The following is a 26,996-nucleotide window of genomic DNA, read 5'->3' as shown; positions in this document are numbered from 1 at the left end:
CTTTGACTGGCTTACTGACAAAGACTGTCTGCTTTCACTCATGAATAACAACAGTGGAAGGTTACTCGAAGTAATAGAGTGAGCCCTTAGCTAGACTTAATGGATCGTCAGAAGATAAAAATTGAAAGGAAATTGGATACAGGAGCTGTTCATCAAAATCAATGGCTGCATGACTCCCATGTGAACTAGTGGCAATATACCTGGACAGTTCAATTTACACTCTGCAAACATAAAATACGCATAAAAAACAAAGCCAGCAGAGACACGTTATGGATTACTGTTTGGGTCAGTGAGCATCCAGGATAGTTTGCACGCAAGAATAATTTAAGAATAAAATCGAACACTTTAAAATTGCTTACAGATACGAAATGAGATGAATTTCCTTTAAACCAACTCAACAGTTGTAAATGAATTAGAGTCAGCATTGTATGAACAGGGACTGCATCCTTTATAGAACCATATAATTCTTCAGCATGGAAGGAGGCTATTTGGCCTATTTTACCTATTGCAAGTTCTAGGTCTTATAATTTAAACTCAAATCTTGTTCATTTGAGACTATAACCAATGAGGCAATAGGAGACAGTCTGGTGAAGGAATTTAAGAAATGTTGCTTACATTTAAATGATGTGGAGGTGCCAGCATTGGACTGGGGTGGACAAGGTCAGAAATCACATGACGCCAGGTTATAGAACATAGAACATAGAACATTACAGCACAGTACAGGCCCTTCGGCCCTCAATGTTGTGCCGACCTGTCATACCAATCTCAAGCCCATCTAACCTACACTATTCCATGTACGTCCATATGCTTGTCCAATGACGACTTAAATGTACCTAAAGTTGGCGAATCCACTACCATTGCAGGCAAAGCGTTCCATTCCCTTACTACTCTCTGAGTAAAGAAACTACCTCTGACATCTGTCCTATATCTTTCACCCCTCAATTTAAAGCTGTGCCCCCTTGTGCTCGCAGTCACAATCCTAGGAAAAAGGCTCTCCCTATCCACCCTATCTAACCCTCTGATTATTTTATATGTTTCAATTAAGTCACCTCTCAACCTTCTTGTCTCGAATGAAAACAGCCTCAAGTCCCTCAGCCTTTCCTCGTAAGACCTTCTCTCCATACCAGGCAACATCCTAGTAAATCTCCTCTGCACCCTTTCCAAAGCTTCCACGTCCTTCTTATAATGCGGTGACCAGAACTGTACACAATACTCCAAGGGCGGCCGCACCAGAGTTTTGTACAGCTTCACCATAACCTCTTGGTTCCGGAACTCGATCCCTCTATTAATAAAAGCTAAAACACTGTATGCCTTCTTAACAGCCCTGTCAACCTGGGTGGCAACTTTCAAGGATCTGTGCACATGGACACCGAGATCTCTCTGCTCATCTACACTACTAAGAATCTTATTAATAGCCATGTACTTTGCCTTCCGGTTACTCCTACCAAAGTGCATCACCTCACACTTGTCCGCATTAAACTCCATTTGCCACCTCTCAGCCCAGCTCTGCAGCTTATCTATGTCTCTCTGCAACCTACAGCATCCTTCGTCACTATCCACAACTCCACTGACCTTAGCGTCGTCTGCAAATTTCCTAACTCACCCTTCTACGCCCTCATCCAGGTCATTTATAAAAATGACAAACAGCAGTGAACCCAACACCGACCCTTGCGATACACCACTAGTAACTGGTCTCCAGGATGAACATTTCCCATCAACTACCTCCCTCTGCCTTCTTTCAGCAAGCTAATCTCCGATCCAAACTGCTCTATCTCCCACAATCCCATTCCTCTGCATTTTGTACAATAGCCTATTATAGCCCAACAGCTTTATTTGAAATCACAAGCTTTTGGAGCACTGCTCCCTCATCAGGCAAAGTGACTTTGATTTTACCTGATGAAGAAGCAGTGCTCCGAAAGCTTGTGATTTCAAGTAAACTTGTTGGACTTGTTGCAAAACTTCTCACTAGGTTGTAAATGGCACTGATTACAGCAGGGCTGAAACCCCTCAGGTGTGCCATTGTTTTCTATCTCAGTTAAGGGGGCAGGTCGACACTCACTTTCTCAGTCTCCCTCAAGGACCTTTCCACTCCCAATTAGAAGTCAGGTAGCTTCAATTTTTTTTGTTTATTAATGTATGTTTCCAATCAGCCTGATCAGAGATATCATTACACACTTCAGAAGCAGGTGGGATTTGAACTGGGTCTCTCAGTCCATGGACTCTACCACTGCACCACAGGAAGACCCGCAAGTTTCTCTTCTAGGCAAAAAACATTGATTGCTATCACGTCCTACTATCTCCTGACTGTTCCATTAAGTTGTCATTTATCCATGGGTCCCTCGTCTTCATTATGCTTTGTTATTGTAACTTCGAACTTTTTAATAAGGTGGCAGGCTATTCTGAAATGTTGTTTACCTCTTTGTAAAAGAATAAAAAGGGAGGCATGTGCAATCAAGACCCAAAAATTAACATCTTTGAGCTCATGCCTTAATGTTTGCATAATTAGTGAAACGCTCATTAAACCAAATATTCACTTATCACTGGCCATTGCCTATTCCTTCAGGTCAACACTATCTAATGTCTGTTTGCTTGTTTCTGCTGTGTTTGTATATTCGGAAACCATTTATATTACTCTTTATACAATAAAGGCAAAACTAATGAGAAGACTAGAAGGTATCATATGGAAAATACCAATCTTGACAAATTGTTATACAGAACATGTTAAACTCTTAAGATTTATACAATTGTAAATTTAAACATAGTGTTACAAAGTTAACTCTAATACAAATGTTATATTTACTCAAATAAATTAAAACACAACAGTACAGAGCTTGTGGTCAAGACAACTTGGCCAGGGCAAACAAACCAGAAATATACTAGATAAAAACTAGAGAAATTCAGCGGATCTGGCAGCATCTGTGAAGAGAGAAACAGAGTTACCGTTTCAAGTCCAGTGACCCTTCTTGTTAACCAAGAAGCTAGCAGTAGTATGCAGGAAAGCAGATTCGAGGTTATAATCAGATTAACTATGTAAAATGGCAGAACATATTGGAGGGACTGAAAGACGTATGTCACAATGTGGTTTGAAAGAGTGGGCTGATATCAAGTTGTACTATCTATTAGTTGGACCCAGCATCTTTCTTTTCCTCTTCCAATCTCTTTAGCACCTTTGAATGTAGTTTTCTTTATCTTTTGACAGAGAATTGGAGAGAAAATTCTCTTCCTAAGGACATTGTGGGTCAACCTACAGTACATGGATTGCAACAGTTCAAGAAGGCAGCTCACCACCACCTTTTCAAGGGGCAACTAGGGACGGGCAATGTACACTGGCCAGCTAGTAACACCCATGCCCCATGATTGAATAAAAAAAGTGAGAGAGATGCTGATGCTGCTGGCTTAGAAACATAGAAACATAATAGATAGGAGCAGGAGGAGGCCATTCGGCCCATTGAGCCTGCCCCACCGTTCATTATGACCATGACTGATCATCCAACTCAATAGTCTAATCATGCTTTCTCCCCATAACCTTTGACTTCATTCACCCCAAATGCTATATCTCGCTGCTTCTTGACTACATTCAATGTTTTGGCATTAACTACGCCCTGTGGTATCGAACTCCACACAGGCTCACAACTCTTTAGGAGAAGAAATGTCTCCTCATCTCCATCCTAAATCATCAACCCAAATCCTCACACTGTCACCCCTAGCTCTGGACACACCCATCATTGGGAACATCTCCCTACACCTACCCTGTCTGGTCCTGTTAGAATTTTATAAGTGTCAATGTGAGCGCCGCCTCCCCGTCCCCCCGACAATTCATCTGAACTTCAGTGAAAACAACCCTAACCTAGTCAGGCTCTCCTCATACATCAGTCCCCCCAGCCCCGGCATCAGCCTGGTAAACCTCCACTGCACATCCTCTTGAGCAAGCACATCCATTCTCAGAACTTGCTTTGTTTGCAGTTTCTGTCAAAAGTTAACCTTTTGTTTTTGACTGTAGATAAAAATTAGGTAGATGCCTATCCAAATACATATAAATCCTGTCCCTCAGAATCCTAACCAACAACTTACCCATCACTAATATCATGTTCACAGGTCTATAGTTCCTTGGCTTGTCATTCCCAGTTTTCTTTCATAATGGCACCACATTAGTCACTTTCCAGTCCTCTGGCATCTGATCTCTCGTTATTGATGATACAAATATCTCAGCAAGGGGCCCAGCAACCTGTTCCTTAGCTTCCCACAAAGTTCTGGGAGAGGCCTGATTTGTGGGGATTTATCCACCCTGAAACATTTTAAAACTTCTAGCAACTCCTCTTCTTTACAAGATATTGTTATTTATTTTCCCAATATTTTTCTCTAGATTCCACATCCTTCTGCACAGTAAATACCAATGCAAAATATTCATTTAGCATCTCATCCATCTCTTGTGGTTCCACAAGGACAGCTTTGTTAATCTTTTAGAGGCAGTATGATCTCCCTAATTACTTTTTATCCCTTAATATATTTGTAGAATCTCTTTGGACTCTCCTTAACCTTATTTGTCAAAGATATTTCCCCTTTCTGCCCTCCTGATTTCCCTCTCAAGTATAATATTAATGCCTTTATACTCTCTCGGGATTTACTCGAACCCTTTTGTCTGTACCTGACATATATTGCCTTTTCTTAACCAAAACCTCAATTTCTCTGGTCATCAGCATTCGCTAAACTTTCCCTTTGTACTGCAGGAACGTACTGTCTTTAGACTCTCGTTATCTCAGTTTCAAAGGCTTCCCACTCCCCAGCTGTCCCTTTATCTGTGAATAGCCTCTCCCAGCCAATTTTTGAAAGTTATTGCTTAATACTGTTATCTCTGGTTACCATGGTGTAATGGTGAGCACGCTGGCTTCTGACCTCTGTAATCCGAGTTCAAACCTAGGTTCAAATCTTGCCTTCTTCCTGGTGAGGTGGGGGCGAGCCTTGGAAAGCATTATTCCCCTGTTGTTTTCAGATTCATCAGCGCGAGCCGGAGTGCCAATGGGAAGGTAAGGTGACTTTAGTTTCTCCCTGTATAAAAAGGTACCTTGTGCTGCAAGCGGCCCTCTTGTTTTCAGCTGCAGGTGTGTGGAGGGAACGGGAACCAGAAAGAAACAAATAAATTCGGGCATTGGCATACACAACGGGGAGTGAGGTTGTTTATAAAGAAATGTGGTCGATGGAGCGTAACTGTGGACACAGAGATGGTTAGAGGTGTGTTTACTTCAATGCTAGGATTATCAGAAATAAAGCGGATGAATTTAGAGCGTGGGCCGATGCTTGGAACTACGATGTTGTGGCCATTACAGAAATGTGGGTAACTCAGGGAGAGGAATGGTTGTTGGAAGCTCTGGGATTTAGATGCTTTAAAAGAAATGGGGAGGGTGGGAAAAGAGGCGGGGGAGTGGCATTGCTCATCAGGGCTAGCATAGAAGCTACTGAAAGGCAGTTCGAGAATGGTATGTCTGCAGAGTCAGTTTGGGTTGAGGTCCAGAACAAGAAAGGAGCAGTCACTTTGTCGGGCTTTTTTTACAGACCACCTAATAGTAGCAGAGAAGTAGAGGAGCAGATTGGGAGGCAGGTACTGGAAAGGTGCAGAAGTCACAGGGTTGTAGTCCTGGGTGACTTCAACTTCCCAAATATTGATTGGAAACATTTTAGTTATTATTGTTTAGATGGAGCGGATTTTGTCCAGTGCATTCAGTAAGAATTCCTGACATAGTACGTAGATGGACCAACATGAGGAGAGGCCACTTTGGATTTAGTGCTTGGCAATGAAACGGGCCAAGTGTTAGACCTGTTGTTAGGAGAGCATTTTGGCAATAGTGATCATAGCTTTTTTTTCACAATGGTCAAGGATAAGGATAAGTACATACAGCAGGGTAAGGTTTACAATTGGGGGAAGAGTAATTACAATTCTGCCGGGCAAGAACTGGGTAAGGTAAATTGGGGACAGATGCTGTCAGGGAAGAGCACTAATGAAATGTGGAGATTGTTTAAGGAATGCACACTGCATGTGCTCGATATGTTTGTCCCTAGCAGGCAGGGAAAATGCGGTCGAGTGAGGGAGCTTTGGTTCTCGAGAGGTCGAACAACTGGTTAAGAAGAAGAAGGAGGCTTATATAAGATTTAGGAGAAGAGGAAAGGAAAAGGCTCTAGAGGGATACAAGTTATCCAGGAAGGAGCTGAAGAAAGGGCTTAGGAGAGCTATAAGGGGGCATGAGAAAACCTTGGCAGATAGAATCAAGGAAATCTCCAAGGCTTTTTACACGTATGTGAGGAATAAGAGAATGACAAGAGAAAGGGCAGGGCTGATCAAAAATTGTAAAGGGAATTTGTGCACGGAGCCTAAAGAGATAGGAGTGGTCCTTAATGAATAATTTTCTCCAGTACTCACAATTGAGAGGGGCCTAGTTGTAGAGCAGGACTTGGTGAAACAGGCAGAAGGAGGTTGAAGTTAATAAAGAAGATGCGCTAGAAATTCTGAGGAAGTTGAAGATAGATAAGTCCCCTGGGCCTGATGGGATTTATCCAAGGGTTCTATGGGAAGCGAGGGAGGAGATCGCAGGGCCTTTGACGATGATCTTTTCATCTTCATTGTCCATAGGTATAGTGCCAGAAGATTGGAAAGAGGCAAACATCATTGCCTTGTTCAAAAAAGGAGACAGGGATAACCCTGGAAATTACAGGCCAGTGAGTCTTACATCAGTGGTGGACAAGCTATTGGAAAGGGCTCTGAGAGGTAGGATTTATGATCACTTGGAAAGGCACAGTTTGATTCATGATAGTCAGCATGGATATGTGAGGGGTAGATCATGCCTCACAAACCTCAGTGAATTCTTTGAAGAGGCGACCAAACACAGGGATGAAGGTAGAGCAGTGGATGTGGTATATATGGATTTACGTAAGGCATTTGATAAGGTTCCCCATGGTAGGCTCATGCAGAGGGTAAGGAGGCATGGGACAGGGAGAAATGTGGCAGATTGGATTCAGAACTAGCTGACCTTTAGAAAGCAAAAGATGGTAGTAGATGGAAAATATTCAGCATGGTGTTCAGTTACGAGTGGTGTACCACAAGGATCTGGTCTGCGTTCTCTTCTATTTGTCATTTTCGTCAATGATTTGGATGAAGGAGTGGAAGGGTGGATTAGCAAGTTCACAAATGATACAAAGGTGGGTCACGTTGTGGACAGTGTGGAGGGCTGCTCTAGTTTACAATGCGATATTGATAGGATGCAGAGCTTGGCTAAGAAGCAGCAGATGGAGTTTAACCCTGAAAAGTATGAGGTGATTCATTTTGGAAGGACAAACTTGAAAACAGAATACAGCATTAACAGAAAGTTTCTTGGCAGTGTGGAGGAGCAGAGGGATCTTGGGTTTCATGTTCACCATTCCCTGAATGCTGTCACCCAGGTGGATAGAGTTGTTGAGAAGGCTTATGTTAGCTTTCATGAATAGAGGGATTGAGTTCAAGAGCCATGAAGTTATACTCCAGCTATACAAAAGCCTGGTTCGGTCACATCTGGAGTATTGTGTCCAGTTCTGGTTGACTCATTACTGGAAAGATGTGTCAGTGTTAGGAAACATGCAGAGATTTACCAGGATGTTGCCTGGAATGGAGAGAATGTCTTACGAGGAAAGGTTGAGAGAACTTGGGCTTTTCTCTTTAGAACTATGAAAGATGAGAGGTGACTTGATAGAGATGTACAAAATGATCAAAGGTATAGATAGAGTGGACAGCCAGAGACTTTTTCTGAGGGTGGAGGTAGCTTTTACAATGGGGCATAGTTTTAAAGTGAAAGGAGGTAGATATTGGGGAGGCGTCAGAGGTAGGTTCTTTACTCAGAGAGTAGTAGGGGCGTGGAATGTATTGCGGGAGTGGGTAGTGGAGTTGGCCTCATTAGGGGCATTTAAGCGGCTATTGGGTAGGCATATGGATAATAGTTTCAGGTAGCGGTGGAGGTTAGACAGACCTTAGGTTTCCGATAAAACTTCGGCACAACATTGTGGGCTGAAGGGCCAGTACTGTGCTGTACTGTTCTATGTTCTTTGTTTTATGTTCTAAAATGGCTTTATTCCAATTTAGAAGGTTGAATTTTCGACCAGATATATTCTTTTCCATAACTGTTTTAAAACTAATAGAATTATGACCACTGGCCCCAAAGTGCTCCCCCACAGGGGGTCACCTTCCCTATCTTATTTCCCAACAGAATGTCAAGTTTTGCTCCTTCTCCAATAGGTACAGCCACATGCTACATAACCCTATTCTCTTCTACACACTTGACAAATTCCTCTTTATCCTAGCCCTTAATTTTCTGGCAGTCCCAGTCTATGTCTGGAAAATTAACATGCTCTCCCATTACAACCTCGTTATTCCTACAGATATCTGAAATCTCTTTACATACTTTCTTCTCAGTTTCCTGATGGTTATTGGGTGGTCTGTAATACAATCCTAAGATGATCATCCCTTTCCTATTTCTCAGTTTCATCTACGTAACTTTACTGAATGATCTCCCAGGAATAACGTACCTAAGTACCGCAGTAATGTTATCCCTAATCAAAAAGTCAATCATCTTCCACTCTCCCCCATCCTTTCTATCCTTCCTGTAGCAATTATACTCTGAAAAATTAAGCTGCCAGTCCTGCCTGTCTCTGAGCCACATTTCTGTCACAGCTTTGATATCCCAATCCCACGTTCCCAACCATGCCCTGGGTTCACCTGCCCTGCCTGATGCATTGAAATAAATGCAGGTTAATTTAGCAGTTTTATCATATTCACTATCTTGGTCTTCCCCGTCTTGGCTATTTAATTCACTGTCCTCCTCTACTGTGCCAGCTTCAGAGTTATCTTTCTAACTATACCTTTGGGTCATTATTCCCACCTCCCCCCACCCCCAAACATCCCAATACTAGTTTAAAACCTCGCAAGTAGCACTAGCAAATCCCCCCACCATGTTATTAGTCCCCTTCCAATTAAGATGAAATCCATCCTCTTAAACATGTCACTTCTACCCCAGAAGAAATGTGAATCTCTGACCTCTGCACCAGCTCCTCAGCCATGCATTCATTGGCCCTATCCTCCCATTTCTACTCTCACCAGCATGTAGCACCAGGCATAATCCAAATATTTCCACCCTCGAGAATCTACATTTCAACCTCCTGCCTAACTTCCCATATTCTCTCTGCAGAACCTCATTCCTTTCTCTTCCCATGTTGTTTGTACCAAAACGTACAACTAGTTTCCATTGGTCACACTCCCCTTTGAGAATATTCTTCACCATCTCTGAGGCATCCTTGACCTTAGCACCAGGGAGACAACACACCGTTGTGATATCTCACTGTTAGCCACAGAAACATCTGCCTGTGCTCCTGATTAGAGAGCCCCATGTCACCGTCAATCATTTTCAATCTGACATGCCCCTCATTACAGCAGAGTCAGTCACAGTACCATAAATATGGCTGTCCATAATATATTCCCCTGACTGACCATCAGCCCCGAACAATATCCAAAACAACATACTTGTTTGAGATGGATGTAGCCACAGGAGACTCCTGCACTACCTGCCTACCTCCCCTCCCCTTACTGGAGGTAACCCATCTGCCTGACTGGGTCAGAAATAATGGGAAGTGCAGAAGCTGGAGAATCCGAGATAACAAGGTGTAGAGCTGGATGGGCACAGCAGGCCGAGCAGCATCAGAGGAGCAGGAAAGCTGATGTTTCAGGCCTAGACCCTTCATCAGAAGAGGGTGTTCACCCGGCTCTACACCTTGTTATATCTGACTGTCTCTGTGGTTTTACTACCTTCCTGACATTGCGATCCATCACCCCTACTAGCTCCATGTAAATTCTTCATTGCCTCCAGCTGCCACTCCAACCAATCCATACAAACTGATAGGATTTGCAACCAAATGCATTTCCTGAAGATATAATTGTCAGTAACATGGGCAGCCTCCCTAGTCAATATCAAGTTTAAGAATTTTAGAGCCTTGATGTCCTTTGTCCACCCCAGGTCTTGTTAGGAAATTTGGTTGCTTTCAGTCCATTTTCACCTGCTCATAGTCCCTGTTATCCCCTACCTAGATTCTCTTCTTCCGTGGCTTAGTATCAGCGCTTCCTCCATCTTCATACTTTTAGTTAAAGCCTTTTTGTCTCTTTCTCTCTCTCTCTCTCTCTCTCTCTCTCTCTCTCTCTCTCTCTCTCTCCTACTCTCTCTCTAGGCTTCCCCTCCACATATTCATTCATACCTCTCCCTCTAACCCTATCATCAGTATAAATGACACATTTTATGAGCTGCTGTCAGCTCTGAAGAACAGTCACTGAATTTGAACTGACAATGCTGTGCTCTCTTCATTGATGCTGCCAGACCGGCTGAGTTTCTCCTGTAGACTGGTATCCTTTGTACTGCTCTAATCATTCACTATTTCTCCACCGCCATGACGGAACGCGTTCCATCTGCAAGATAAGCTGCAACATTACACCGAGTCTTTCAAATACACCTTTCAAAGGCTTGACCTCTACCTTATTTTCTGAATTTTCACATGAAACACCAATGCAGGGGGAAAGGAATCAGAGCCCTTTTGCCGATCAATCAGCACATCCTTCTCTCACAGTATTACTTTCCACATTGGGACAAGACAAACAGCTTTAACGAAATGTGTCTCTTATTTTCCGTAATGCTGAATCTGTCGGTGAGCCACAAAAAGGCAAAGCAGAAACAAAGGGCTTTTTTTTTAGGTCTGCAAGGAAACACATTCTTTGTGAGACTCATTTCTTTTTTGTGCATTCATTCTGTGTTTGGTGCTGCTTCTAGTAATCCAGTGATAAGTCAAATTAAAGCATTCAATTTAAAATAACCAGATACTATCCATTTGCAATGATAAATTGTGTATGCCATACTGCATGCCATTAACCAGATGCATAGTCGCACAATACTCTCATGTTGAATTGTACTCTTAAGCCAATTAGCTGAGCAGGCATCCACTACATAAGTGTCTTTCTGCTTTGCTTTCTATTTCTACAAACATATCATAAAAGGAACAACTCAAACAACGTCAATAGGCATTCAAAAATAAAATACATTATCGCCATCAATCACTCAACTATATGTAGTCAAGGCTATGTCTTGCACTTTGGGTTTTGACCCTCAATATAGGTATCCCATTGTTTAATAAAAAAAAAGGTTGCTATGAATTTTACGGATATACCTCTAATTTTTAAAATGCTAATGTCTTACTGTGACTCAAATCACAAAATAAATTTTGTTCTTGGGCCTGAATACATTGTAACCTCAGCACACAGTGAGCCACTTTGGTCATTTGCCAATTCCTTAGGAATGAGGGGAGAATTTGCAAGGTTCAGATTGAAATATATCTTCACAGGCTGGCACCCCTTCACTAATCACTCTTTATGTACAAATGCATTGCCTTTGACAACAACACTGATTTTCACAGAGCCTAACATTCAGGAGCTCCGTTTACCTTTATGTCAGCCAGGGCTCCCCGATTGGGCCAGATTCACAGCCCAGTCAGGAAACTTGTATTCTTTGAGGTCCAGCTGACTGACCTTGTTACAATCATTACACAGAGTCACAGGATAGTTACAGCATGGAAAGAGGTCATTTGGCCTATTGTACCTGGGTGCTGGCTGTCTAAAGGAGCAATGTATCCATGGCTATAACTCTAACTTCTCTGCATAGTTCACTTGTGTCATGGATAAATTCCCTGCTGAATGCCTAAATCGAACCTGCCTCCTTCACATTCACAGGCACTGCATTCCATACCCTCACCTCTTGTTTGAGAAAGTTTGTCCTCATTTCACTTTTCCATTTTTTTTGACAAACACTTCACATGTGTATGCACAAATGGGAAGTGTTTCTGCCTATTGTTAAACCAGCTCATAACATCTTATTGACGTTGTACGCAAACTTGGATAATAAAGTGTATCATTTTCGAATTGATTTATATTTCTATATTGCGTGGGTGAAGAAAAGTAGACATAGAGCCATGTTTTCTGACTTGCAGTCAAAGTGTTTTGTCAAGTGAGTTTCAAGGCACCCAGTCTGCCTCAGCTCACAGAAACTTACCTCTTGCAGCTGTCTGCCATTCACCTCATTTGTTACCCATCCACAGTCGAAACCACACTTTCTGTAGAATCACATGGCACCTGAGGGAAAATTGTAACCACTGTTGGGACCTTATGGTATTCACACCGTGAACAAAGACAGAGGAAATACAGGCGGGATTGAGTCATTCAGTCCTTGGAACATGCCGTACCGTTCAATATGATCAAGGTCAATCATACAACTTTGTGCCCACTTTCTGCCATACCCTTCAATCCCTTTAGCTCTAACTCATTCTTGCAAACACTCAATGATTTGGTATCAATTACTGTCTGTGGCAGAGAATTCCACAGGCTCACCACTCTCTGGGCGAAGACATTTTGACTATAAGTTCATAAGACACAGAAGCAGAATTAAACCATTCGGCCCACCAGGTCTGCTCTGCCATTCGATTGCAACTGATATGTTTCTAAAACCCATTCTCCTGCCTTCTCCCCATAACCCTGGATTTGCTTACCAATCAAGAACCTATATATCTCTGTCTTAAATGCACTCAAGTACTTTGTCTTCACAGCCCTCTGCAGCAATGAGTTCCACAGAGCCACCACCCTCAGGCTGAAGAAATTGCTCCTCATGACAGTTCTAAAGGATTATCCCTCCACTCTGACGCTGTGCCCTTGGGCCATAGTTTCTCCTACTAGTTGAAACAGCTCTTTCACATCTACGCTATATAGGCCTTTTTGTATTCTACAATTTTCAATCAGTTTCCCCCAGCACCCCCCCCCCCCCCCACCCCCCCACCATCCTTCTAAACTCCATCGAGTATAGACACAGAGTTCTCAACCACTCCTCATCGGACAAGCCCTTCGTCTCCAGGATCAATCTAGTAAACCTCCTCTCGGCTCCCTCCAATGCCAGCACATCCTTCCTTAGATACAGGTCCCAAAACTGTTAACTATATTCCCAATGCAGTCTGACCAAAGTCTTATACAGCCAAAACAGCACATGTCTGTTCCTGTATTCTTGCCCTCTTGAAATTGATATGAATATTGTATTTGCCTTTCCAACTGCCAACTGATCCTGCCTGCTAACCTTAATAGAATCCTAACTAGACTTCCAAGTCCCTCTGTGCTTCAGATTTCCAAAGCTTTTCCCCATGTGGAAAATAATCCCCATCTCTCGCCTTCCTACTAAAGAGCACAACACCATGCTTCTCCATATTGTATTCCATTGCCCCCTTTTTTGCCCTCTCTTTTATCTTATCTTTATTGCCTAAATTCTTCTGCAACCTCCCCACTTCCTCAAGATGACCTGGCCCTCTACCTATCTTTGTGTCATCTGTAAACTTAGCAACTAAGATGCTGCTTGGCCTGTTGTGTTCATCCAGCTCCACACTTTGTCATGTCAGATTCTCCAGCATCTGCAGTTCCCATTATCTCTGATCTCAATTTTAACCTCACTGCGAAGCCTCTTCCAGGATGCCTAACCTGAAGAAGTTACCCTCCTCCCTACGGACCAACCTCAGGGGATCTCTCTCCCACTGCAATCCATCTTCAGTCTGCCTCCCCCTCTCTCCCTATTCATTTCAGAATCCTCTCCCCATCCCCTTTTTCTGATGAAGGGTCTAGGCCTGAAACGTCAGCTTTTGAGCTCCTAAGATGTTGCTTGGCCTGCTGTGTTCATCCAGCTCCACACTTTGTTATCTCGGATTCTCCAGCACCTGCAGTTCCTATTATCTCTGATAACAATTCCCTCAGTTCCCTTGTCTAATTCATTAATCTAAAACATGAATAGTTGTGGTCCAAACAGCGATCCCTGCAGGACTCCACTCGTCACTGACTGCCATTCTGAAAAAGACCCTTTTATCTTACCCTCGGCCTTCTGTCACACAGCTGATCCTCTATTCATGTCCAAAACACCATGGGCATTGAACAGCCTCCTGTGTGGCAACTTGTCAAAGGCCTTCTGGAAGTCCAAATGGATCATGTCCAGCGGTTCTCCTTTACCTAACTTTCTCATTACCTCCTCAAAGAATTCTATCGGATTTGTTAGGCATGACCTCCCAGTGACGAAGCCATGCTAACTCAGTCCTATTTTACCATGCACTTCCAAGTACTCCGCAATCTCATCCCAAATAACAGACTCTAAAATCTTACCAAAGGCTATAGTCAAGCTAACAAGCCTATAATTTCCTATCTCTTGCCTCCCTTCCTTCTCAAACAGAGGTGTTTCATTAGCATTTCATTTCATGTGTAGGATGAACTGTCAGAGGACTGTTGTACAGTTACAAAATTTGAAAGACATTTGGTTAATTGTACATGAATAGAAAAAGTGTGGAGGGATATGTCCCAAACTCTGGTAAGTGGGACTGGTTTAGTTTGGGAGCAAGGTCAGCGTGGATGAGTTGGACCAAAGTATCTATTTCCATGCTCTATGACTCTAAACACAACACCCTCAATTCTGCATTGACAACCCCCTTTTCATTGTAGCCCCCTCATCTGCTACACCTGAAGTTTCCTGACCCTTTTAGTACTCTTTTAATTTATCGGTTTGCCTGGAAACTTTAGTAACCTCTGCTAAGCACTCTCTCCTTGCACATTTTCCTTAATTTTCTATGCAACTAAACCCATCTCCCACAACAATCTTTGAGCCATGCATTTATGACTTTAATTTTGTTGACTATGTGCCAATGTGCTTGTGGTGAGGTAGTAATTCAGAGATTATTACTTTTTTAGGTCTGCTTTTTAATTTAGCCATTATTGCTCATATTCGCTCAGCAGAACCTCTTTCCACCTATATCATTGGTATCTACATGTGTCACAACAGTTGGATCTTTCCCCTCCCTCTCCAAGTTCCTGTGCTTTCCAAATGAGATATTCAGAACCCAGGCACTGGGTAGGTATCACAGCCTTTGGGACTCTCGGTCCTGGCCAAAAGGACTGATTTCCTGATTGGAACATTCCTGATTACAACTACATTTCTCTTTTATACCCCTGTACCGTGGTGCTGTGGATAGTTTGCTCATGCTCTCTTCAGCCCCGATTCTCATCCACACTGGAGTAAGAATCTCAAGCCTGTTAGACCAGCTCAAGGGCTGAGGCTCCTGCAGCACTAATGCTAGCTGCCTTGCTCATAGACATACCCTCCTGTCCCTGGCTTAGCTGTCCCCTGCTCGACCATTCCCTCTGGTAGCTCACTCTATATATGCACCACCCTCTTGGTGAACAAGTTGTCCCTTAGGTTCCTTTTGAGTCTTAACCCTCTCACTTTAAACCTATGTCCTCTAGTTTGAACTCTTCTACCCTGGGACAAAGACCTTTGCTATTCACCTTATCTATGCACCTCATGATTTTATAATATCAAAAGATCATCCCTTGGCCTTCTGTGCTCCAGGGGATACAAAGTCCCAACTTATCCAGCCTCTCGTCATAACTCAAAACCCTCTAGTCTCAGTAACATCATTGTGAATTTTTTTTCTGCACCTTTCCAGTTTAATAACATCCTTCCCAAAGCTGGGCATCCAGAAATGTACCCAGTACTCCAAAAGTGACTTCACCAGTGTCCCGAACAGCTGTAACACCGTGTCCCAACTCCTATACTCAATGCTCTGGCCAATGAATGCAAGATCTGATCATTCCTTGCTGACCTTGTGAAGCTTACTCATTTTTGTCCTCATCTAAGTGTTAAATGTTTTACCCTGTATCCTTAAACTTTGACTGATCTGGAATCTCTGGTCTTGGGAACATCTTTCCTGCATGTAGCTTGTGTAGTCCTGTTGGAATTGTGTTGGCTTCTATGAAATCTCCCCCTCATTCTTCCACACTTCAGTGAATACAGTCCTAACTGATCTACTTGGTGTTCATACATTAGTCCTGCCATCCCAGGACCCAAGTCTGGTAAATAGTCATTGCACTCAGGTAAGGAGGCACAAACAGCATATGCTGCTGCAGGAGTGACCTTACTAATGCCTTGTATAACTGTAGCAAGCCATCCCTGCTCCTGACTGATGTAAAACTCAGCGACACATCTCTTCCAACTTTGCAAACGAGCAACTACCTCCTATGTTGTGATGCTTGACATTGAAAACTCAAGGCATAGCTCAGAACAGGCAGCTTGCCCCCTGCTTTACCCACAGGGACCAGGAGGAGCCGGTAGATTAAATGCTGCAGAGGAGGACATATCGACCACAACGAGGGGTCACACTGCCAGACTCAACTAGCCTGGATTGAATTCTGAGCCCAGCTTGATGCTGTGTTGCAGCTAAATGAAAATACACTGCAGTGTGAGAAGAATCTTAATGAAATTCTTCACTGTGCACTCTGCTATCTCACACTGAGAGGGCCACCATTCAATCCAACAGTGCCTCTACACACCATGCTATGTATTTTCATTGGTGAATTACGTCAGGACAGAGTCCCTTTAACAGTGATAATAGGAACTGCAGATGCAGGAGAATCCAAGATAATAAAATGTGAGGCTGGATGAACACAGCAGGCCAAGCAGCATCTCAGGAGCACAAAAGCTGACGTTTCGGGCCTAGACCCTTCATCAGAGAGAGGGACGGGGTGGGGGTTCTGGAATAAATAGGGAGAGAGGGGGAGGCGGACCAAAGATGGAGAGAAAAGAAGATAGGTGGGGAGGAGAGTATAGGTGGGGAGGTAGGGAGGGGATAGGTCAGTCCAGGGAAGACGGACAGGTCAAGGAGGTGGGATGAGGTTAGTAGGTAGGAAATGCAGGTGCGGCTTGGGGTGGGAGGAAGGGATGGGTGAGAGGAAGAACAGGTTAGGGAGGCAGAGACAGGTTGGACTGGTTTTGGGATGCAGTGGGGGGAGGGGAAGAGCTGGGCTGGTTGTGTGGTGCAGTGGGGGGAGGGGACGAACTGGGCTGGTTTAGGGATGCAGTGGGGGAAGGGGAGATTTTGAAACTGGTGAAGTCCACATTGATACCATTAGGCTGCAGGGTTCCCAGGCGGAATATGAGTTGCTGATCCTGCAACCTTCGGGTGGCATCATTGTGGCACTGCAGGAGGCCCATGATGGACATGTCATCTAAAGAATGGGAGGGGGAGTTGAAATGGTTTGTGACAGGGAGGTCCAGTTGTTCCTCCGCCTCCGCCGCATCTGCTCCCACGATAAGACATTCCACTCCCGCACATCCCAGATGTCCAAGTTCTTCAAGGACCGCAACGTTCCCCCCACAGTTATCGAGAACGCCCTTGACCGTGTCTCCTGTATTTCCCGCAACACATCCCTCACACCCCGTCCCCGCCACAACCGCCCCAAGAGGATCCCCCTCGTTCTCACACACCACCCCACCAACCTCCGGATACAACGCATCATCCTCCGACACTTTCGCCATTTACTATCCGACCCCACCACCCAAGACATTTTTCCATCCCCTCCCCTGTCTGCTTTCCAGAGAGACCACTCTCTCCGTGACTCCCTTGTTCACTCCACACTGCCCTCCAACCCCACCACACCCGGCACCTTCCCCTGCAACTGCAGGAAGTGCTACACTTGCCCCCAGACCTCCTCCCTCACCCCTATCCCAGGCCCCAAGATGACATTCCACATTAAGCAGAGGTTCACCTGCACATCTGCCAATGTGGTATAGTGCATCCACTGTACCCGGTGCGGCTTCCTCTACATTGGGGAAACCAAGCGGAGGCTTGGAGACCGCTTTGCAGAACACCTCCGCTCAGTTCGCAACAAACAACTGCACCTCCCAGTCGCAAACCATTTCCACTCCCCCTCCCATTCTTTAGATGACATGTCCATCATGGGCCTCCTGCAGTGCCACAATGATGCCACCCGAAGGTTGCAGGAACAGCAACTCATATTCCGCTTGGGAACCCTGCAGCCTAATGGTATCAATGTGGACTTCACCAGTTTCAAAATCTCCCCTTCCCCTACTGCATCCCTAAACCAGCCCAGTTCATCCCCTCCCCCCACTGCACCACACAACCAGCCCAGCTCTTCCCCCCCCACCCACTGCATCCCAAAACCAGTCCAACCTGTCTCTGCCTCCCTAACCTGTTCTTCCTCTCACCCATCCCTTCCTCCCACCCCAAGCCGCACCCCCATCTACCTACTAACCTCATCCCACCTCCTTGACCTGTCCGTCTTCCCTGGACTGACCTATCCCCTCCCTACCTCCCCACCTATACGCTCTCCACCTATCTTCTTTTCTCTCCATCTTCGGTGCGCCTCCCCCTCTCTCCCTATTTATTCTAGAACCCTCACCCCATCCCCCTCTCTGATGAAGGGTCTAGGCCCGAAACGTCAGCTTTTGTGCTCCTGAGGTGCTGCTTGGCCTGCTGTGTTCATCCAGCCTCACATTTTATTATCCCTTTAACAGTGATTCACTTTGGTGAACATGAGTATGTCATCAGCCAGGTCTGTGAGCTTTTTCAGACTATTCTGCTATGGGATAAAACCTCACTACTGACTTGCAGTGAACATCAAGTTTGTATATTCTTTTGTGCTGACTGTAACCTAGTAACTGTCCGTTACAGAATGAACCTGTTTTACGGTAGCTACTGGTCTACAATTCTCACAATTGTAGCCATCATATCCACTCATTGTCGCTTACTCATATCATCTTGCCAAGCTAGGGAACATTCTGACCTCTGCTATTCCTACTCACTCACTTGGGAGAACTTTCCTGGTCATACATCACCACAAACTACTCTTTCATCATACTCTGTCCCTTCTTTTGTTTCATTGAAGGAAACCTGAGCCCATCACAGGCTGGGATTGTAAAGGTTGGTGATCGAGGGAAGGACATACATCCTCTCACTTCATGTTAGGAGACAATACAGAGGCTGGCCGGGGAACAGGGTGATCGCTGGTTAGGATGTGCTCCTCAATGTACAATGCCCGTGATGCTGATTTCCCACTGCCAACAATGTCAACTGCCTTTGAACATGCACAAACATTTCTCCTTCTCAAATAACTCATTCTCTCGCTTCTGTCAGGTAGACAGCAGCGGTAACTAGTGAACCTCTGACGATAAGCCACCAGTGCTGAGACCCTTAGCTCTAGCTCTAGCTCCAGCTCTGAGGGGAAGTCACTGACATTTCACAAGTGCCCCGGCCAGGCTTTCACCTGCGCTGTCGACCAGCTCCCAGGCTTTCATCTTCAGCGGGTTGTCTATCCAGGTTAGATTCAGGGGTACACCCCAATAAGCACATCGCAGCCAGGTCCCTGTTGCAGGCCGAGGGAGGAATGGCGCTGGTCACTATCCCTCAAGGGGACTGCCAGGGATTAGGCATTTGTTCCAGCCCAGCCAGAAGATGACCCCACGTTCACTGGTTTATCAAAATACACAGTCAGAAGTAGAAACAGCAGGCACATGTGTCAGAAGCTTTCACAGAATCCCTCTGATGCAGATAGAGGCCGTTCGACCCGTCTGGTCTGTACCGGCCTTCCGAAGGGCATCCTTCCGTCACCCCATAAACCCATATTAACCATGGCTAGTTCACCTGGCCTGCACATCCCTGGATGCTATGGGGAATGGCCAATCCTGCTGACTGTGATCTGAGAACATCTGACAGTCTCCAGTGACCTCCCTGTGACCCTACGTCCAGCTCATGCAGCATCAGGAGGATGTGTGCACAGAAGTGTACTCCCTCTCTGTAGCTAGGAGGATCCTCAACATTTAGTTTATTTCACTCTAGAGTAATGAAACCAGTGATGTAACTGTGACAAGAGCTGTCAAGTGCTCACTTCTGAGAAAAGAGAAGGAACAGTCCGTACAAGAGAGAAAGGCACTTATCTTGAAATGTAACGTGTCATATTGTGTCAATAAAGGAGTGTGTCAGATCAAAGTCAGTCCGAGCCAGAGGGAAATCTGGTTCACATTAACCAGGACACAATGATCCCAACTTTATTCAAACATGGAAACTAACTGAACAACGCTAACATTTCAGAGGTAATAAGATCTGCCGATGCTAGAGCCTGAGACAGCAAGGTGTAGAGCTGGATGAATGCAGCAGGCCAGGCAGCATCAGGGAAGCAGGAAAACTGATGTTTCAGATTCGGGACCCTTCTTCAGAACCCTTTTTTCTGAAGAAGGGTCCTGACCCGAAACATCAGCTTTCCTGCTCCTCTGATGTTGCCTAGCCAACTGTGTTCCTCCAGCTCCACACTGCGCTAAAATTTCTGACACGTCTTGGTGTTGAATTTTGATTTGGACTATTCCTGCGAAAAGCTTTGGGTCATTGTACAGTTCAAGCCTCAATATAAATACAAGCCGATGTTGTTTGTGCCTTTCCTAATTCTTTCTGCATTCAATAGCTGCAATTATTTGTATCATTATCACTTCTCTGGGAATAGCTTTGGGACATTTTCCACATTCAAAGTGTTGCTGAAACATAAATTAGTGTGTTGACACGGACACTTATGCTGCAGAAATAAAAACAGTAACACTTATGATTTTATTCTTATTCATTCAGAACCCTCACTGAAAATGCCAGCAGTTATTGCCCATCCCTAGTTGCCCCTGAGACAGTGTTGGCGAGCTGCCTCGACAGCGAGAGCAGTGTGAATATAGCTGTCTCTGTTGTACAGCAGGGAAGGTCAAAGCTTAGGCGAGCAGTGATAGACAAGAACTCTACAGTCAGGGCAACAAATAGGCATTTCTGTGACAGCAAGTGAGACTCCAGGAATGTGCACTGGAGACCACAAACGCTGAAGATCACAGTGGGTCAGGCAGCATTCGTGGACAGAAGAAAGCTAACTTTTCGAGCCTAGATGACTCTTCAACAGAGTTCTGATGAAGAGTCATCTTGACTTGAGTTAGCTTGCTTTCTCTCCATGGATGCTGCCTAGCCCACTGTGATCTCCAGTGTTTGCTGATTTCAGTACACATTCCAACATCTGCAGTAATTTGCTCCTATTCCAGGATTATATGCGCTGCCTCCCTGGCGCCAGGGTCAAGGATGTTTCTGAGCAGACACAAGGCATTCTGAAAGGGGGAGGCTGAACAGCCAGAGGTCATGGTCCATATTGACATAAGCAAGAAGAGTGATGCTGTATGAGAATAAGGAATTCCGGGAGTCAGGCAGAAAGTTAATATGCAGGGCATGTAGGGTTGTAATCTCCAGATTACTATCTGTGCCACATGCTCATGAGTCCAGACATAGGAAGCTGGTACAGTTGAATACATGGTTAAGGGACTGGTTTAGGAGGGAGAGTTTCAGATATCCGGGTCATTGGGATCTTTTCCAGGGTAGGAGGGAATGGTGCAGGAAGGGTAGGTTGAATCTGAACTAGAGGGGCACCAATATCCCGGTAGGAGTTTTGCTGGTGCCATTCAGTTGAGTTTAAACTCACCTGATGGGAGTTGTGAACAGTAGATCAGCATAAGGGGAGAAGATAGAGATTAATAGGATGAATGAGCAGGGTCAGTTCAATCAATAAGGTGGGACTGTAAAAGTATATTGAGTAAGCCAAGAAGGAGAAATATACAAAAATGCTGAAGGATAGAGTGTATAGCTAAAACCAGAGTTCTTTTTTCCAAATGCACAGAGTCTGAGGAAAGGAAATTAAACGGGCTATAGACACAGACACAAGTTGGAAACAATGATACAGTAGCCATTACACAGACATGGCTGTAGAGTGGTCAGGGCTGGGAACTAAACAAATCAGGTTATAAACAACAGCGTGGAGCTGGAGAAACACAGCAGGTCAGGCAGCATCAGAGGAGCAGGAAAGCTGACCCGCTGTGTTCGTCCAGCTCCACACGTTGTTTTGATTCTGACTCCAGCATCTGTAGTTCTTGCTCTCTCCATAAATTAGGTTATAAGGTTCAAAGGAGAGATAGAGGAAAAGGCAGAGGGGTGGAGTAGCATCACTACATAGGAAAAGAATCAATTGTATGGTGAGGGAGGATGTAATGAGGTGAAAACACCTGTGGAGACCTTATGGGTGGAACTGAGGAACCAGAAAGGAGAAAAGCCACAATAGGTGTCGCATATGGACCACCTGGTAGCAATTCAGAAATGCCAAATTGTATAAAAGCTGAAATTAGGCGATGATGTAGCAAAGGCATGGTAGTATTAATGAAAGATTTTAATCTTCACATAAACTGACTGACACAGACAAACTCCTGCCGGGGGGTTATAAATTTCTCAAGTTTGTCCAGGAAAGATTCTTACGGCAATACGTCTCAAGTATGACAAGTGGCCAAGCACTATTGGATCTAGTAATGAGTATTTAACAAAGAGTGATCATGACACGATCGAGGTTCATGTAGCATCTGCAAGAGACAAGCAAAGATCAGATATGAGAATTGTGGATTTAATGGGATGAGGCAGAGACTGTGCACAGCAAAAGGGAAGCTGAACTAAAAGGGAAAACAGCTGAAGAACAGCAGAGAGTGTTCGAAGAAACATTCAGTGCCATTCGGAAAGCATTGGCATCCATAAAAAGGAAAAGCTCTACCTCACACACATACAAAAAGTCACTGACAGCAAAGGAGGTAGGGGATTATATAAAATTGAAAGAACAAGATTGTAAAAATGCAAAGAATAGAAAAAGTCCCACAGAGTGGGGACAGGCTCCAGGGGCTGAATACTCTATTCCTGTTCCAATGTTCTTGAACTATAGTTGTCTATGTGGCATGATGGTGCTTCTAATAGGCTGTTGTGGAGTCCAGAACAGGATGTTGGTTCAGAGACAGTGAAGAAAATGATGAATGCAGGGAAGCAAATATCCCACGGTTTCTTACAAAAGTACAAAAATATCCTAATAAAACTCCAGGGGTTAAATTACGAGGAGAGGTTATATGAGTTTGTTCTGTTTTCTCGACATTTTTAAGGGTTAAGGAGGTGATCTGATCAATGTCTTCAAAATATTAACAGGAAAAGACAGGGTAGATAGAGATAAACTACTTCCATTGGTTGGGAATTCCAAAACTAGGGGCATAGTGCGAGAATCAGAGCCAGACCATTCAGGAGAGATGTTAGGAAGCACTTCTATACTCAGAGGTGGGAATGTTTTGGAGCTCTCTTCCACAAATGGTAGTGGATACTGGATCAGTTGTTGCTTTTAAACCTGAGATATTTTTATTTTATTTTTTAAACAAAGGTATTAAAAGATAAGAACTAATGGCAGGTATTTTCAGTTAGGGCACAGATCAACTGTGACTTCATTGAGTGGTGGAACAGGCTGAAGGAATGGAATGAACCTACTCTTGTTCCTATGCTCCTGTAATCTGACAGCAACAAAATAAGGTTGACAATCTGAATGCCGGAAGCATACATGCATATGGAATAATAGAAGGGCATTTTACAAAACGGGGTACAAAAACAAAGCAGTTCCCCTGAACTTAGAGACTTTTAAACGAATCTTGGACTGGCACATCGAGAGTAGTAAAATATAAGCGATGCAGGGCAGTTTGATCTTAGTAGGATAATAGGTTGGCACAACATCGTGGGCCGAAGGGCCTCTACTCTGTTGTATTGTTCTACATTTTATGTTCAAAGAGCATTGAGCCCTGTGATGGGAATTCCAAAGCATTGGGTCTGCTGCTCACTTCAAATCTCATCCTGAAACATATGTCGTTGCAAATAGATGTGAGATATGAGAATTGGAAGAATACAAGCAAATATGAAAATGTGGTTGGCCCCATCAAACTACTTCTTTTCAAAGGAACATGCGTGATTTGTATTTTTATGAAATCGCTTTGTGCATTTAATCTTCACAAGGGCTCGGAATAACTGTCAGGTAGATATCCAAGCAAATGTTTCACCCTTCATCCTCCTGGATTATTGAATGGGAGCTCGAAGACATCAATCTTGAAATGCAGTCTACATCAGTCAAGCCGTTTTCGTGTTGAGTTTCACAGTAACTCAACACCATAAGATACACATCCAGCCCATTGATTCCAGCCTCCCCTGCCACTTCCATGCTCTTGGCCATTGAGACACCTTTCAGCAGTGAGTCACAGGATTGAAACACAATCTTGCCTCCAAAAATTAATATTCCACACAGCTGTAGGAACTAAGCATGGTTTCAAAATGATCTAAATAGTTTTTCTTTTAACCAAGATTTGAAAATTAAACTAATTTGCATTCTGCAAGTCCCCAGGTGAAGCAACAAGAGGACAGCAAGATATAAAGCTTCATTCGGAGCACCTCGATTTGCAGCGACATGAGGTAAAGTCCAGCTGGATGAACACAGCGGGCCAACCAACATCTTAGGAGCACAAAAGTTGATGTTTCAGACCTAGACCCTTCATCAGAAAACCACAAAAGATGATGTTTCGGGTCTTGACCCTTCATCAGATGCTGCTTGGCCTGCTGTGTTCATTCAGCTCCACACTTTGTTATCTCGGATTCTCCAGCATCTGCAGTTCCCATTATCTCTGAGCTAAAGTCCAATTGCAGAAAGCGAGATAGAGAGAGATAGGGACCGCTTTGCAGAACACCTTCAGTCCATGCTCATGACCCTGACCTTCCTGTATCTGGTCATTTTAACACACCGTCCTGCTAGCATGCCCACTTGCCTGACCTCAGCAGCGCTCCTGTGAATCACAGTGCAAACCGGAGGAAAAACATCTCATCTTCAGACAAAGCACTCTACAGCCTTTTGGATTTAATACTGAGTTCAACACACTCTCATTCATTCCCTTCCTTTTAGCTTTATTTGTTACATGCTCAGTCACCTTTCTCCCCTCTCCCAACTCCAGTGGAACTGTCTGTTCATTCCAGTCTGGGAGTTAGACATGTTATTGTTCTGTTATTCTCACTTTCAGATCACTTAATTGAGAACTATCAGCACCCTTTCTCCCCAAGCATTTTACCACCTCTTGTATAAATGCTACCCCTTCACATTTCACAAGAGCAGCTCTGATGAAGAGTCATCTAGACTTGAAACATTACCTTGCTCTCTCTCCATGGATGACACCTGACGCATTGTGATTTACAGCATTTTTTTTGTTTTCAGGGCTGCACTTTTTGTCCTTTGGATGGGAGGTGAAAGTGAAACTCTATTTGCCTATTTGGAAAGAGCACGGTATTGGGGCAGAGAGGGTTATCAGACCAGAAGCGCAGGGGCAACTTTATGCCATTCAGCCCCTTGATTCAAATCTTCCATTCATTAAGGCCATGACTGATTGAATGTGGCCAATTTGTATTATTTTGAAGGGTCTAGGCCTGAAACATCAGCTTTCCTGCTCCTAAGATGCTGCTTGGCCTGCTGTGCTCATCCAGCTCCACACCTTGTTATCTTGTATTATTGTGAGGCTATTTACCCAGCATCCCAGGCAATGTATTTTTTCCTTTATTTATGAACAGGATGAGGGTGTCACTGACCAGGCAACATTTATTGTCCGTCCCTAGTTGCCCAGATGGAAGTTATAAGCCAACCACAGTGCTGTGGGCCTGGAGTCACATGTCGGCCAGACCAGGTAAGATTGGCAGTTTCCTTCCCTGAAGGACATTAGTGAGCCAGACGGATTTTTCCTGACAATCGACAATGGTTTCATGGCCATTGTTAGATTCTTAATTCCAGATATTTTATTGAATTCAAATTCCATGGCATGGTGGGATTCGAACCTGGGTCCCCAGAACATCAGGCTAGGAAAGCTCAGCAGGTCTGGCAGCATCTGTGAAGGAGAAAACAGAGTTAATGCTTCAGGCCCAGTGACCCTTCCTCAGAACTCAGAACCCTACCCCACCACCTTGTCAGCAGCATATTCACAGGGATTAAATTCACAAGGGAAGAAGAAAACAACAATCAACGTCCATTTCTGGATGTGAAAGTTGAGCGTGGCCAATGGGAAGTTCCAAACTTTGCTATACAGAAAAGCAACCCGTACTGAATAAATCCTTAACTTCCACAGCAACCACCCCTATATCCACAAACAAAGCTATGTCAGGACACTATTTAATCAGGGGAGGGCACTGCATCATTCTGGAACTACGCAGGAAAGAGGAGGAACACCTACACAATCCTCACGATAAACAAACGCCCCTGCAACATCATCCACAGATACCTACATAACACAACAACAGGAGGGCACAGTACAACCTAACGCACTGGCCACACTGCCCTACATCAGGAACACTTCAGAACTGACAACAAGACTCCTAAGATCCATCCTCACTGTCAGTGGGTGTAGTGCCAGCAGATTGGAGGGAGGCAAATGTCATTGCCTTGTTCAAAAAAGGGAATAAGGATAATTCCAGAAATTACAGGCCAGTTAGTCTTTCTTCAGAGGTGGGCAAATTATTGGAAAGAGCTCTGAGAAATAGGATTTATGATCTCTTGGATAGGCACAGTTTGATTTGTGATAGTCAGTATGGATTTGTGAGCGGTAGACCATATCTCACAAACCTTATTGAATTCTTTGAAGAGGTGACCAAACATGTGGATGAAGGTAGAGCAGAGGATGTTGTATACATGGATTGATGTAAGGCGTTTAATACGGTTCCCCATGGTGGACTCATGCAGAAGGTAAAGAGGAATGGGACAGGGGGAAATGTGGCAGATTGTATTTAGAATTGGCTGACCCTTAGAAGACAAAAGGTGGTAGTGGACGGGCAATATCTAACATGGTACTCAGTTACGAGTGGTGTACCACATGGATCTGTTATGGGTCCCCTTCTATTTGTGGTTTTTGTAAATGATTTGGATGAAGGAGTGGAAGGGTGGATTAGTAAATTTGCAGATGATACGAAGGTGGGTCACGTTGTGGACAGTGTGGAGGGCTGTTCTTGGTTACAAAGGCACATTGATAGGATGCAGAGCTCGGCTGAGAAGTGGCGAATGGAGTTTAACCCTGAAAAGTGTGAGGTGATTCATTTTGGAAGGACAAACTTGAATGAAGAATACAGGGTTGATGAAAAATTCTTGGTAGTATGGAGGAGCAGAGGGATCTTGGGGTTCATGCCCACAGTTCCCTGAAAGCTGCCAC

The 26,996-nt window shown here is 44.3% G+C and overlaps 1 long non-coding RNA gene across 3 annotated transcripts in view; it reads left to right on the top strand.

Annotated features, from left to right (window-relative positions):
• Positions 1 to 4,914: 4,914 nt before the first annotated feature.
• Positions 4,915 to 26,996, top strand: part of LOC125458078 (uncharacterized) — a 73,757-nt gene continuing 51,675 nt past the window's right edge. Inside the window, exons 1-3 of one of the 3 annotated variants that reach the window (XR_007248750.2) lie at positions 4,915 to 5,024; positions 24,160 to 24,234; positions 25,375 to 25,487. This is a non-coding gene — a long non-coding RNA (uncharacterized LOC125458078). The remainder of the gene's footprint in view (positions 5,025 to 24,159; positions 24,235 to 25,374; positions 25,488 to 26,996) is intronic. The other 2 variants (XR_009446584.1, XR_009446585.1) reach the window with 2 other exon arrangements.

The sequence above is a fragment of the Stegostoma tigrinum genome, chromosome 13, assembly GCF_030684315.1.
Source record: "Stegostoma tigrinum isolate sSteTig4 chromosome 13, sSteTig4.hap1, whole genome shotgun sequence".
Taxonomy (NCBI): Eukaryota; Metazoa; Chordata; class Chondrichthyes; order Orectolobiformes; family Stegostomatidae; genus Stegostoma; species Stegostoma tigrinum.
The sequence above is the reverse complement of the archived record's forward strand: the minus strand, read 5'-3'. Positions and strand labels throughout refer to the sequence as shown.